Source organism: Acomys minous, assembly GCF_964271855.1.
Source record: "Acomys minous genome assembly, chromosome: 13".
Lineage (NCBI taxonomy): Eukaryota > Metazoa > Chordata > Mammalia > Rodentia > Muridae > Acomys > Acomys minous.
Window position 1 is genome coordinate 3,574,073 of NC_140495.1, and position 14,142 is coordinate 3,588,214.

The 14,142-nt window shown below is 48.5% G+C and overlaps 1 pseudogene across 1 annotated transcript; it reads left to right on the forward strand.

Annotated features, from left to right (window-relative positions):
• The first annotated feature begins 848 nt into the window (after window positions 1-848).
• On the forward strand, window positions 849-8,419 carry LOC311580756 (small ribosomal subunit protein uS12-like; annotated as a pseudogene). The gene is made up of 2 exons: window positions 849-859; window positions 7,880-8,419. The product of its transcript is annotated as a small ribosomal subunit protein uS12-like (transcript).
• Window positions 8,420-14,142: the final 5,723 nt, after the last annotated feature.

Genomic DNA, 14,142 nt, shown 5'->3' on the forward strand with positions numbered 1-14,142 from the left:
ACATCCCCAAGCATAAAATAATTTTTGTTACTACTTCACAGCTGTGATTTTGTTACTGTTACACACTGCACTATAAATACCTGTGTTTTCTGGTGGTTTTAGGTGACTTCTGTGAAAGGGTCGTTTGACCCCCCAAAGGGGTAGCAACACAGAAGTTGAGAACCACTAACATATACAGACACAAGTATACATATAAAATTAAAATAAATACTTAAGAAGAAAATTTCAACTTATAGTATTTTCAAAGTATGAAAGATGGTTGCCCAGAATGTGGCCCATTGTAAGTCAAAGAGTATCTTCAATTTTAATAAATTATTGAAATTAAAAGCAGAAATGTAAAGCTATGCACTGGTGGTGCACACCTTTAATCCCAGCACTCAGGAGGGAGAGGCAGGTGGATCTCTGTGAGTTTGAGGCCAGCCTGGTCTAAAGAATGAGTCCTAGGACAGCTAGGGCTACACAGAGAAATCCTGTCTTGAAATACAAAAATAGGAGTTAGAGAGTTGGCTCCGTGGTTAAGAGCACTGGCTGCTCTTCCAAAGGATTAGGGTTCAAATACCAGCACCCACATGGCAGTTCACAGCTGTCTGTAACACCAAAGGATCTGACACCCTCTCACAGACATACATGCAGGCAAAACACAAATCTAAATAAAATAAAAATAATTTAAAAAAAAAGAAAAAGAAAAACAACAAAAAGAAAAACCCAAAATACCAAAAGCAGCATTTAAAAATACCAAAACGTGAAATATTTTAATTACCAACTTTATACAAAATATGTCCAGAAAATGTATATTAAAGACTATAAAACCCTGATGAAATAAAGGCTTCTAAATAAACAGATACATCATGTTCACGAGGTGAGAAGACAGGATTTAATTTACACAATAACTCTCTCCAAATTGATCTATGCATTCAATGCAATCTCAGCTGACAAAATGATCTCAAAAAATATTTTTGGTTTTTTTTGTTTTTCAAGACAGGTTTCTCTGTGTAGCCCTGGCTGTCCTGAACTCTCTTTGTAGACCAGGCTGGCCTCGAACTCATAGAGATCCACCTGCCTCTGCCTCCCGAGTGCTGGGATTAAAGGCGTGCGCCGCCACCACCGCCCAGCGTCAAAATATATTTTTAAATGTAAGCGACTAGAAAATCAAAAATGATTTTGCAAAACCCATCACCGTATCCCAGCAAATGTCGCTGCTGTTCTAGCCTCGTTCTGTGATGAAACACGTGGACAAACGCAGGGCAGGGCGGGGAAGGGTTTGCGTGAGCTTTAGGTCACGGCTCGTCACTGAAGGGAGCCGCGGCAAGACCCCAGACAGGAGCTAGAAGGAGAAACCTTGAAGGGACAATGGAACACTGCTCAGCGCCTCCCTCATGGACCCTAGCTTCCTTACAGAGTCCAGAGCCACTGCCTAGCGACTGCTGCCACCAGGGCGGGTGAGGGGTCGCGCCTCAGTAAACAGTCAAGACAACCCCACCCCCACAGACGGGCGGGCCCACAGGCCAGTCCGACCTGGGTGATGCTTCAGCTGAGACGCCTCTGCTCAGGTGACTTCATGATGCGTCAAACTAGGACAAAGAGTGATCGTGCAGCCCCAGCACACATCGGTGGACCAGAGTAGGAAGTCAGGAATTAAGTTCGAACATGAGATTTTCAGCAACCTTGGCCGTCTTCTCAGCTGAGGATGCTGGAACCACTGGGCTTCTAAATAAATAGATGCATCATGTTCATGAGATGAGAAGACAGGATTTAATTTACACAATATTTCTCTCCAAATTGATCTGTGCATTCAAATGAGTGAAAGCCTAAGATCCACACCTCACACGCCATAGCTGAAGGAATCCAAAAATAGATCACAGGCCTAGACCATAAAAACCTAAAACTCTAAAAGTTCTAGGGGAAAAAATATGCAGGCCCATCAAGAGCATGAGTGGATCCGTCCCTGGACATTTTGCAGGGGAGGGTGGGGGCACGTGCTTTAGACAAATGCTTGCATTCAACCCCACCCAAGAAGACAGCGCAGGCGTGGAGAGGCGAGAGCTTGCACTGCTCTTGCTAAAGGAGCTGCGCTCTCGTTGGCACCTGCACACGCGTGGGCACACAAACTGTAACGGGCAGTATTGATAACAGGTGTGCTGCTTGCTTTTTGTCGACTTGATACCGACTAGAGCCGCTCTCGAAGAGGGACGGTCAGCTGAGGTACTGCCTCCTGTAGATTGGCCGGTGGCGTGTCTGTCAGGCGTTTTCTAGATGGTCAGTTGGTGTAAAAGAGCCCAGTCCACCGTGCAGTGGCAGTGCCAGCCACGGGCAGGTGGGCACGGCTGTATAAGGAAGCCGACTGAGCAGGTCACGGAGAGCGAGGCTGTGAGGAGCTTCCGGTCCTGCCTCCTCGTTCTTGCCTTGGCTTTCCTTTTGCAAATGTAAGCTGAAATGAACCTCCTCTCTCCAAGTCTCTTTTAGTCACAGTGTTTACTGTGACAACAGAAAGCTAAGGCCACAGGGTAAAAGGAATCCAGAGAGGCATTGTGGGTATTGTAGGGCAATTTGGCAAGATACATAAAACGAGCAAAAACAAAGTGCGTTCACCTCAAGACAGGCGATTCCTTGTCTAGAAGGCTGCACGCCGGCACTTGCGAAGGCAGCAGGGAGTTTGCAGGCAGCCGCTGCTGACACATTTGCTGTGGATATTGCTCAGGCCGACACCACAGGGGCCCTGCTCCCGTCCTCTTACTGTGTGTATGCCAGTCAGACCGGGTTTTCTCAGGCCTTAAATAAAAGTTTCCCTCTCTATCCTTGTCCCTTTATTGGGTCTGACTCCCTTACTAGGATTAAAAGTCCAGGTGCCAAAAATGGTGATAAGCTTTACAACACAGCTGTCACTCACTCCTTTGCTGTGGCACTTAGTTTTCGTCGTCCGCTTGACAGTTTTGGACTTGCCTAGAAAACACATCTCTCGAGGTGGATGCAAAGGTGTTCCCAGTGAGGTGTAACTATGGAGGCAGACTCCGTAGTGGATGCTCCTGCCTGTGGCTGGCCCAAAGACGCAGAGGTCTGAAGAATATCAACACCAATGTCCTGCTTACGGTTTCTTTTGCTGTGATGGCCAAAAAAGCAAGTTGGGGAGGAAACTTGCTTATCTTTCCTTATCACTGTTCATCACCGAAGGAAGTTAGGACAGGAACCTGGAGGCAGGAGATGGTGCAGAGGCCATGGAGGGTGCTGCTTCCTGGCTCGCTCCCATGGCCTGCTCAGCCTGCTTCCTTATACAGACATGCCCACCTGCCCAAGAAGGCACTGCCCATAATGGGCTGGGTCCTCCCCCATCAACTGCTAATTAAGAAATGCCTTACAGCTGGATCTTATGGAGGCGGGTTTTTTTTTTTCCTCAGCTGAGGTTCCCGCCTCTCCGATAACTCTAGCGTGTGTCAGGTGGGCATAAGGCTCTCTCCAGCACAGTGACCTGCTGACCTTTGCTGCTTCAGCAGGGGTGTCTGTTGTTACGGCTGCAGAAGCTGCCAACATCATCTTTTCCTGACATCAGACTCCATCACCCTCTGTCTTCCAATGTGGACTGGAGGCCAGAACCTTCCTCACAACTTTTCCGGCCCTCAGTGCCAGGTTGGGACTACTGAGGCATGCAGGTTTGTGTTCTCAGCCTTCACGCCGTGCAAATGGCTGTTGTTGGACTGGTCACCCCTATTGTATGAGCCAAACTAGCAAGTTCCCCTTAAATATATATAAATAGTAAGTGCATTAAGTATAACATATAATAGGTATTTAAACACACACCATTGGTTCTGTCTTAGAGAACCTTCTCTGAGCCAGTGCTTTCTCCCCGGCCTGATTCTTTGCTCCTGGAACTGTTGCTTAGATGAGGTAGGCAATTTTGCTTGAATCCAGGTCTTGGAGAATTGCTTCTGTGAAAGGCAAATCAAGACGATTGATTCTCTCTTGAAGAAGATGCTGGTTCTCAAAGGAGCTGACGGGGACCACCATGTAAGAGCTTCTCCTTCTGTGGCCATCAACCATGGGCCTTGGCAAGTTTAATGTTTGCTGCTGTGATAAAATGCCCAGGAAAAGCAACTTAGAGGCAACTGCATTTGAGGCTCCATCATTGTGAGGAAGTCAAGGCAGGACTTCAGGCTTTAGTCACATCATATCCATAGTCAAGAACATGAAATGAATGTGTACGTGCTCGCTTGCTTGGGTACTCAGCCCCCTTTCTCAACTGTTCTATAGTTCAAGTGTTAGCATACTGCCCCTGGTCTGCCTAGCAACCCATGACGCTATTACCTGCCTGCCCCTAGGCGTGCCTCTGCCCAGGATATAGAAGGGCAAATTCCCCCCCCCCCACACACACACACCCCGCCTCTCTCTCTCTCTCTCTCTCTCTCTCTCTCTCTCTCTCTCTCTTTCTTTCTCTCTGGGGCGCTCTCCCATGCTCATAATAAACTTTTCCACATCTGATCTTACATTTTCATATGTAAAACCAAGACCACTTGCCTAGGGAATAGTGCTGCCCATGGTGGGCTGGGTTTTCCCACATCAATTAACTTAGGACAGTCTCCTACAGACACACCGGAAGGCCAACTGAACATACACAATCCCTCAGTAGGACTGTCTTCCCAGGTGATCCTACATTGTGTGGAGATGACATCACAGGGCCATGGATGAGGGAAATGTAACTGTTCCAGTGCAAACGTAGAGGAAGCAGGATGTGGAAGAGCAGAGTGTAGGCATCGTCATTGGGATGCCAATCGTCGCTGTGGTTAGAGCAGGTGCTTTGTCTACAGCGCTGGTTAGTGCTTCTCGCAGCCTGCTTTAAGTCAGACAGGGACCCTCGGGGTTCCCGGAGGTAGGCTCGCCCAGGCACCACCCGTCCTTGCTCTGAGACTGAAACTTCACACTGGAACCTGCAGCTTGTGAGCAACTGACTCGTTAAGTCGGGTATTAATAATTTGTGCCCCTTCTATGACCACAAAAGGAGTCTGAGAAATTGCTGCTTAGCTTGTGAATTTTAGAACATGGCGGGGCAATTTATCTTCTAGAGTTACTTGGCCAACGCAGCTGCTGTTTGCAACATGGAAGATAAGGTGTTTTTTGTTTTTTGTTTTTTTTCATAACCTATGGCAGGCTTGGCTCTGAAGACACACCACAAGTTTGCAGCATATGTGGGTCTATTGATTTCAGATTTTATTCTTCTCAGACACTGCAGGGTTGGTTTATTACGGGCTGTGAAGACACTTCATAAGGAGGGTGTTGCAAGGTCAGTGTTGTAGGGGGCAGGTATTGGCTCAGGATACCCCAAGACCAAGTTCTCAGCACAAAGGAGATTTATTTGCCCCTGGGGGACGGAGGGCAGGGAATAGGGAACAAAGACGGGAGACAGAGGATGAGAGAGAAGGAGGGAACAGGAAGAAGGGAATGGGGAATTGTCCCAGAGGACAAAGAACCATGTCTGGATAGAGGAGGCAGATGTGGCCCGTAAGAAAATGTCGGTTTATAAGGGTACAAGGGGGAGCCCCATGTTCAAATGAGGTGTTTAATTTTAATTGTGTGAATTAATTAGGTGAGCCAAAGGTGGCTTTTGATTGCTGGACTTCAGTATTGGGTAGCTGGGCCTTGGTGATCTGTGTCAGGAGAAGGAAGTGGCCAAATAAGGGAATAGACCTTGGCAGCTGGCTTTGGGAAGGGAATATGAAGTGGTTTTGGCAAGGCAGAGGGGATGGTAGAGAAAGGCAAGCCTGCCAGAGCCACAGTTGCCATAATCCGGCTTGCTAGAGTCCCTTCAAGTGCCGTCACAGAAGATACTGTGAACAACCACTGCGCGCTGACACTGTGTCCTTACTGCTTAGGGAAGAGGCATGTCAGAGGTGGCCTTTAGAGGTGGGCTTGTTCCAGTTGAATGGAATGTCACCAAGCCACCTGCCTTGCCAGCCCCACAGTGCTCTGAGATAGCTTCTCTGAGACACAGCCCACAGAACGATGAAGGAACGTCATTAACGGTGCAGCTCGACACCGGAGGCCATGAGCACTGATGTCACCACCACGGGGGGTGGGTGGGTGGGTGGGTGGCGGGCACTTGTCTCAGACACTCAGCTTATTCATGAGCTGCAGGAGTGACTTGTTCCAAAGAACTAACTTGAAAGAGAAAGCCTGTGAGATGAAAGGGGATGATTCTTGTGGTGTTAGTGGCCCTACGTCACCCAGGTGTGGGCTACCAGACGGCATCCTCAGCGTCTGGGGTAGTAACTGCAACTTGCAGAGTGCCTTGACAGAGGTCCGGTCACAGATCCACACAAGTCTTCGCAGAAGGAATCCCTTAGAAAGCTACATTGGCACAAATCACTGCACATGTGTCAGTTGCCATGTTTTGAGCATGTCCTCTTACTCGTCCGCTTGTTAGAAACAATCTTTGAAGCAACAGGGTTAACAGGTGGGGCCTCTGATTGACAGGTGGGGCCTCTGATTGACAGGTGGGGCCTCTGATTGACACCTGGGGTCTCTGATTGACAGATGGGGCCTCTGATTGAAACCTGAAGCCTCTGATTGACACCTGGGATCTCTGATTGACACCTGGGGTCTCTGATTGACAGGTGGGGCCTCTAATTGACACCTGGGGCCTCTGATTGACAGGTGGGGCCTCTGATTGACACCTGGGGCCTCTGATTGACAGGTGGGGCCTCTGATTGACACCTGGGGTCTCTGATTGACAGGTGGGGCCTCTGATTGGCAGCTGGGGCCTCTAAGCGATGCTTAGTTCTCCACGGCTCTGCCCACATGGACATATGAATGTTGAGGCTATGGGAGCAGAGGCTTACTAGAGAAGTCAGTCCAACTGTCTCGCATTCTCTCCTGCTCTCCTGCCCTTCCTACGTCTGTGGGTTGTCATGAGGCAGGAAGGTTTTCCTAGTGTCCTTTCTGTTTCTGTGGTAGAATATCCAAACAGAAAACAACCTGAGAGAGAGAGAGAGAGAGAGAGAGAGAGAGAGAGAGAGAGAGAGAGAGTAGCTCACAATTCCAGGGTACAAGCCATTCCAGCCAGAGCTTCAGTTAGTCACCTCCTGTTCGCAGGTGAGAGAGAAGAGGAGAAGCATGCGCATGCGCGTAGTGTTCAGCTAGTGGTCTCTACTCCTCCTACACAGTCCAGGGTCCAAAACAAGGAAGTGGCGCTGCCCACAGTGGGCTGGGCCTTCTCTCCCTGAGGCTCTTCTCAGGTGACTTTACGTTATGTCAAGTTAACAGTTAAAGTTGTCACGAAGGTCATAAGCAGATTTAGTCCTCCATCCTCAACTTGGCAGCTTGTGAGAAAGACAAACTTCTGTTGTTTATAAGTTACCCAGCCTGTGGCATTCTGTTACAGCAGCAGCCCAGTGGACTGGCACATCCGTCTGTTTAGTCTGGGAAAGGCGTTCTTGTAAAGAGTATTGCCAATTAAACATCAGAGTCACGATGTTGAATGGTGTCTCTGGCATTCGTGTGGCATAAAGCTTTCTAGAACACTGAGGCCTTCTAGAAGGGTCTATATCCGGGTCTGTCTAGGTAGACATCTAGGTAGACTAATTGCCATCCAGTATTTGTAAGTCCCTTAGGGGACTGGGGAGCTGGCTCAGCTGATAGTGTGCTTGCTTTTCAAGCAATAGGGCAGCCATGATGACATAAGCACTCAGACCTTTAGCAGAGGCCCCACCCAGCAAACTTTCCCCCTTGCTCCTTGGTTTACTCAGAGCACTGCCTCTCAGCTTTCCCACTTGCCAACCCCTTCTCACCTGAGAAATATTACATGGCTCCAAGTAATAGGCATTTAAAACAGGAATATCAGTCAAACACTCGCCAATAATAAGTCATAAATATATTTCAAAAGAATTCTTGGCAGTGCCTTGTGGGTCCTTCCTGCATCGCCTCTCTCTTTCTCTCGGGCCCATGGCGCCGGCAGATGGGCAAGTGGTCTCCGTCCTGCCAGGAAGCTCCGCAGTCACCGACGTGACCAGAAGTGGCATGATAAGCAATACAAGAAAGCCCACTTGGGCACAGCCCTGAAGGCCAGTCCTTTTGGAGGTGCCTCCCATGCCAAGGGAATTGTGCTGGAAAAAGTAGGGGTTGAACCAAGCAGCCAAATTCTGCCATCCGGAAGTGTGTGAGGGTGCAGCTCATCAAGAACGGCAAGAAGATCACGGCGTTCGTGCCCAATGACGGTTGCTTGAACTTCATTGAGGAAAACGATGAAGTTCTGGGGGCTGTATTTGGTCGAAAAGATCACGCTGTAGGTGATGCTCCTGGAGTCCAATTTAAGGTTGTTAAAGCAGCCAATGTGTCTCTTTTGGCCTTGTACAAAGGCAAGAAGGAAAGACCAAGATCATAAATTTTGACAATGCAAACACAGTAATAAACTTTCATATTCTGAAAAAAAAAAGAATTCTTTAATATAATCTTATCATGTACTAAAGATGAAAGCAAATTTGCATTCTAATGAGACGGATGGGCTAGTTTATTTTCACACAAGAATTAAATCTCAGCTGAATCTTGATACTGCAGAATGTAGTAAATCTTCAATGTTCCTCAGAGTTGATCAATATTTTGATTTTATAATTGTCAAGGCCAAGAACGCTGGCTCACATAAACCCCACAGTACAAAATGTTTGAAATATGTTTAGGGTCATTTCAGAAACTGTTGGAAATTATGTCATAAATTCAAGCCAAATTTCATTTAACTTTTTTTTTCTTTTTACAAAACGAAAATCAAACGAGCAAACTCAAAACTGAAGAGAGATTTTAAAAGCATCCTAACATGATCTAATCCAAAGACATACTAGCTTGACACATGCTGAGGACCGACGGTGGGAAAAGACCAAAATCTTTGTTTTTCTGTAATCAAACCACTGTGTTTCTGTAAGAGCAGAGAACTCTGCACTGTAAAAACTGCTGCTCATGACCTGATGTAGCCTTGAGAATGAAGCAAGGTGAGAGCAAAAATGGCGGCTGTGGCTGAGGTAAGAGCAAGCTGTTTGAGTGTGAAGGCGGTTGGCTGAGGTTTTGGAGTATTTGGAAACGTAAGACTGGTGGAATATAAGCACAGGAGGCTGAAATCACACGAGCAAAAAGGATCAGTCATGAAAAATGGAATCAAGGAGAGAGATAAAAACCCTCCGCCCCACATGCAAAAGACCGCAAGGCGAGGAAAGGCACATGGAACCCACCTCTGTTCCTCATTCTGTTTCCTGTAAAGAGGCAGGCCCTGCATCCGGAAACCATCGGAGCTAGATGTAGTGACTCACCGGCTGTCCCAGTACCGTGTGTGTGTATATACATATGTGTCAACTGTGTGTATACATATATGTCAACTGTGTATGTGTATATACATATATATGTCAACTATGTGTGTGTGTATATACATATATGTCAACTGTGTGTGTATATACACATATATGTCAACTGCATATGTGTATATGCACACATATCAACTGAGTATGTGTATAGACATATATATGTCAACTATGTGTGTGTATATATATATATACATATATATGTCAACTGTGTGTGTGTATATACATATATGTCAACTGTGTATGTGTATATGCACACATATCAACTGTGTATGTGTATATACACATATGTGTCAACTATGTGTGTGTATATACACATATATGTCAACTATGTGTGTGTATATACACATATGTGTCAACCATGTATGTGTATATACATATATGTCAACTGTGTATGTGTGTATACATATACAACAAGTGTTTGGAAATTTCATGCAATGGTGTTGACCCTCCCCTCCTCTTAGCTCCTCCCTGATCTGCCCTCACCTCCCTCCTACTACTCAACATCACGCCCTTATTTATTCCCCATCAGCTGGAGTTTGTGCTGTCCACATACTCCTGGGTGCGGGCCATCCACTGGAGTGTGGTCAACCTACTTGGGGCAGCACCCTTAAAAACACCAACTCACCCCTTTGTCAGGGGTGGGAACTCACGAGCCCCTTCCCATCTGTGCAAAACATAGTGTGACTTGATCATGCTCAGGAGACCACAGCTGCCATGAGGTCATGAGTACAGCGGCCCATCCTGTGCAGAAGACAGCTTCCATCCTGGCCTCCTAGCCTCTGGAGGCCACCCCACTCTCTCACGCTCTCACTTTCTACCCCCTCTTCCCTGATGGACCCTGAGCCTTGTGTGTGTGTCAGCCTGGGCTGGGGAGTGACTAAGGCTGACTAAGGATTTCTTTTCTCACAAGAAACTTTTATGTGACCCCAGGTAAATGTGTACATGAAATAGATATAGAAATGAAACATTTACTGACAATAAACCACAAAGCAATTTATTTTAAAGGAACTTGCTGCCAGTAGTTTTTGTGGGAAGGGGAAAGCAAATTTGCATATTAATGAAATGGAGGGGCCTTTTAGTCCACTACAATCTAAAGACACGCCCATCTAGGTGGGCGAGATGGTCCAAACCTGTAAGCCCAGCACTTGGGAGGCAGAGGCAGCCAGATCTCTGCGAGTTCGAGGCCAGCTTGTTTTACAGAGCAAGTCTAGCACAGCCAAGGCTACACAGAGAAACCCTGTCTGGGAAAAAACAAAAACCGAAACAAGATATGTTCATCTGATGCTTATGTACTTAGGGATAACGGCTAGGCTGTTGGTGTAGCGTGTTCAAGGCTGTAGTGACCTCACATGGTGCAACACACGGCCGGGTGCACCTTGGGTTTTATGATGTGTTTAGATTTTGAATTAATTTTTGTTTGTTGTGCACCTGAAGCCACACCCTGTTGGGAAGCTGACACCATCTTCACATAAGATGAGCCAGATATGAAATATTTTGGCTTGTGGGGCATGCAGTCTGCTGTAACTACAGGGCCCTGTTTTAAGGAGAAGCTACAGAATACATGTAAAACCGGGGACATGGCCGTGTCTCAATAAAACTTTATTTAAACAAGTGGTGGCTTGGATTTGGCCTGTGTGCCAGCTGTAGTTTTCATCCACCGCTTTAGCTGCATTGCACTGTGTCAGAGGTCCTAAAGGGACTCACTTCCCAGGCCCCTACAGGGGAACCTCCCATACCCTTCAGATTTTTCCTCTTATTTTTAATTCAACTCCCATAGTTTTTGTGTAGGAGATGTTGAAGTTTGGGAGTCAGCATTCACACAGCGGGGTCTCGGAAGTCTGCTGAGGTGCACTGGGTCTGTGTGTCCCTGAAGCCTGTGCCCACAGGCACACACAGCTCTCGCAGGACCTTGTGCTAATGACACTTCTGGTGCAGTGCTGGTGGACATGTGGGCCGGCCACGCTGGCCACATTTCAAGACCTTCCCCAGGGAGCAAAGCTCTGGCAAGGCGGCAGTAGCGCAAACACCGGCTCATTTAACACGTTTCCTGCACACACAACAGCCAGTTTCAGATTGTGGGTGGGAAAGGAAGGGGGAGACAATCGGAGGAAAACAGAGAGGCTTGAGGCTGGGAGGAATTCCACAGGAGAATGGCCTAATTATAGTCTCTCCTCCTCAGGCCTGAGAACCCAGTGAGGCAGGAAGTACGCGATGCCAGACTGGTTACAGGGAAGAGCCGGGCACCCCTGGGGTAACGTTCCCTTCTGAGACCCCAGTAGGCCCCATTAACTCATTAAATCTGTGACATTGGTATCAAGACCCCGTTTCTTAGCAGTGACAAAGGTTCTGAGAAATCAGCCAGACTGCACTAGGCTACTTAGCCTAAGGAACACAACAGAATACCATTCTACTGAAAATGCAGGCCGCTGGGTTCGCACAGTGGGCTTAAGGCACGTGCTGACACACAGCTTCTTAGGTGGGCCCTGAGCACACATCTGGTCCTCACATTTGTGCAGCAAGCACCTTAGTGACCCGACTCCTTGGCCCACTCTCCCACACTTGTTTCAGACAGCAACTGTCCTGAGCCCTGGGGTGAGATGAGCCGGGACCAGGCGGCTGCTGTGGGCTGTGAGAAGATTTGCTGTTCTGGTAGTTTCTTGCTGGGGATACTTCATGCCATTGTGTTCTGTCCCTTGTGTCCTGTGGTGGCGTGCACAGGTGCACACTCTTGGTCACTGGCACAGATGCAGACTGGAAAGAGGACCAGCGAGGTCAGAGCACTCAGGGTTGTTTTGGTCCTTTCACTCCATTACTGAAAGAAAACAGCTGGCTTCCGCGCTCTGCTCACTCCCCTGCGTCCTCCTCACCTGCACCTTCGGGGTGCCATAGGGATAGCTGCACCCACTCAGGCACAAGTGTCTGGGGGTTCACAGTTGGTATGCCCTTCTGGACAGTGCTGGGTGAGGAAGCCTCTGTCGCTCTCTTTTCTCTCGCCTACTTTCCTATTCACCTCTGTCCGGAGCCCGCTAGCAGGCCTGACTCACAGGAAACCACAGCCAAGTCACCTGGTGGTCTGAGTCACTGACCCTTGGAGCAGCTTAAACAAGGATAAAAAAGCAAAGCGCCTAAGTAAGCGGGCAGTTTTGCAATAGACTGAGTTAAGTATCTCGAGGCGTGGTTGCCCTGGGAATTCCCCACGTGTGTCAGGTGACTTTGGCAACTGTGACACAAGCAAATGGCTCTATCTGCTGGCGGCTGCCCTTTTTCTCCCCTCCCCCTCCTCTCCCTCCTTTGTCTCTACCAGCACTTTGCTGGCTCCCGGACAGGCCCTCAGACCTTGTGACTGGACTGAACACATACCTCTAACTCGCAGTACAAGCTCCTCCACACAGGAAGGCACAAACAGATAGAAACAAGCCAGACAAGTTTGTGGGGGCTGTACTAGCCCAGGGTGGCACTGAACTCAGCTGTGGGAGTGTCCTGATGGCCTGTGAGCCAGGCAAGACCCACAGACAGACATTCCAGAAAGGTGAGGCGACCCTTTGCCGCATTCCTTTGTAGTCAACTGCAATGTTCTGTGTGTTTCTCTCTCTCTCTCTCTCTCTCTCTCTCTCTCTCTCTCTCTCTCTCTCCCTCTCCCCCCCCTTCTCTCTCTCTGTCTGTCTCTTTGTCGGGGTGTATAGAGGTGGTACCCTCTGGCACCTTCCCTCTTATCCCCTTGCAGCACAGCCTCTCATGCCCAGAGCTGGGCTGGTGGGCAGCAAGCCTCTCGCCTCTACTACCCACAGTCCTGGCATTATGGGTCAGTGAGTGCTCGGGATTGGAAGTCAGGTCCTCATGCCCGCTCAAGCAAGCGTTCTTGGCCCTGAGCTATCTCGGTAGCCCCAACTGTAATGTTCTCTGGGAGAGAAGCTTTCTTTGGGGTCATCGGAGGCTACAAAATGACCCTCAGCACAGGGCGAATGTGGCAAGGTGACAGGCCAGAAATGTGATGGAAGGTGGTCCTTTCCCTAAAAGTTTCATCCCATGGCTACGGGAGCCGTGAACAGGTGGTGGTCTGTCAGGGAGCACATCCTAGGCACGTGAAGGACAGAGGACTCAGAAGGGCTTTGGGCACCTGTGACGTAGCACTCACCTCTGACTTTGGTCACATCTCAGGCAGCAAAATTCAGTGTGGGTTCACGTGTCAACCCCCTTCTCAAACAGAGGAAGCCCTTCTGTGACCCCATTTCATCCCCCTTCACTCAGACTTCAAGTTACTATAGATTGTATAGTACAGGCAAGAAAAACCTCAAGAAACTCTTCAGCCAGTAGACAGACACAGCGGGCCTCCCGCTCTCTGGATGGAATGTTCTAGAAGGCAAGATCTGGCAAAGGTTGAGCCCTGTTGACCATAGCAGCCACCTTGACACCACACAGTCAGTGGCTCCTTCTCCTTTCCCTGTGTTCTGACACCTCCCCAGCGGCCACCTGAACAAGCCCTTTCTCCCACTCTGATTCTGAGGAGGCCAAACAGAACACTGCCCTTAACTTGAGTCATGAAATGAAAGGTGTTTGTAGGTGTCCTCTCGGCCTCTTCAGAGCACCATTGCTAGCATTTTGGAGTTGTCATTTATACCTAAGCCAGAGAAAAGGTGAGTTTTTGTTTGTTTGTTTGTTTTTAACGGCTTTGGAAACCTCGTGACCCCACAGGAAACAGCAGTCATCTAGTCAAGCTGTGGAAAAGACTTAGTAACAGAGAAAACTGGGAGGGTCAGGAGTGGGCTGGGGGCGGGGCAGGGCCGGGTGGGGGCAGGGCAGAGATGGGGCAGGG